The sequence below is a fragment of the Psammomys obesus genome, unplaced genomic scaffold, assembly GCF_907164565.1.
Source record: "Psammomys obesus unplaced genomic scaffold, mPsaObe1.curated_primary_1811, whole genome shotgun sequence".
NCBI lineage: Eukaryota > Metazoa > Chordata > Mammalia > Rodentia > Muridae > Psammomys > Psammomys obesus.
The window spans coordinates 10,126,731-10,127,547 of NW_026587216.1; the positions used below are offsets into that span (position 1 = coordinate 10,126,731).

At 36.5% G+C, this 817-nt stretch overlaps 1 non-coding gene across 1 annotated transcript; it reads left to right on the forward strand.

Moving 5' to 3' along the window:
* The first annotated feature begins 372 nt into the window (after positions 1-372).
* Positions 373-495, forward strand: LOC129673788 (small nucleolar RNA SNORA36 family). The gene has a single exon (XR_008719718.1). It is a non-coding gene; the product is annotated as a small nucleolar RNA SNORA36 family (small nucleolar RNA).
* Positions 496-817: the final 322 nt, after the last annotated feature.

Consider the following 817-nt stretch of genomic DNA (forward strand, 5'->3'; position numbering starts at 1 on the left):
ATTGTTCAGAACAAAGACATGCAGAAAAAGGTTAATGGATCTGGAGGCACATAAGAGGACATGAGCAGTGATTGTTGATTTTTGAAAGGTTTTTCTAGAGTAGTGGTTCTCACTCTTCCTAATGTTGCAACCCTTTAATACAGTTCCTCATGTTATGGTGATCCCCAAGCATAAAATTATTTCTGATCCTACTTCATAATGTAATTTTTCTACTGTTATTAACTATAAATATATGATAATCAGGATATCTGATATCTAAAAGGATTGTTAAACCCTGAATGGATCATGACTCAAAGGTTGCAAAACACTGTTCTAAAGGGTGAGAGTAGTAATATTTGCACAAAACTGTGAGGATATAAAAGCCATTGAAATCCACAGTGTTGACTTCAGTTCAAGCAGCCTTCTACTCTGTGAATTAAACTTTGTGGCACTGAAATTGGCTGAGCGAAATAACTAAATAGTGTTACTCTATTCATATACTTCTAACCTACACAAATAAGTAAATATGTAGATAAATACATAGCTAGCTATCTAGTTAGATAGATGGATGGATAGATAGATAGATAGATAGATAGATAGATAGATAGATAGATAGATAAAATGAGACATGCAGAGTAAATTGAGACACGCAGAGTTCCACCTGCTATGTGTCCTACTCACATTGGGAGCCACTATGATATACAAGGACAGAGAGGAAAGAGAGGCAGAACAGTTTGAGTACTATGAAGAGAGGAGGAACTAGAGAAGTGAGGGTTGGAGAGGAATGGCATGTCTTGTATTCCTGTTCTACCATCAGACACCATACAGGAGTCCCAGT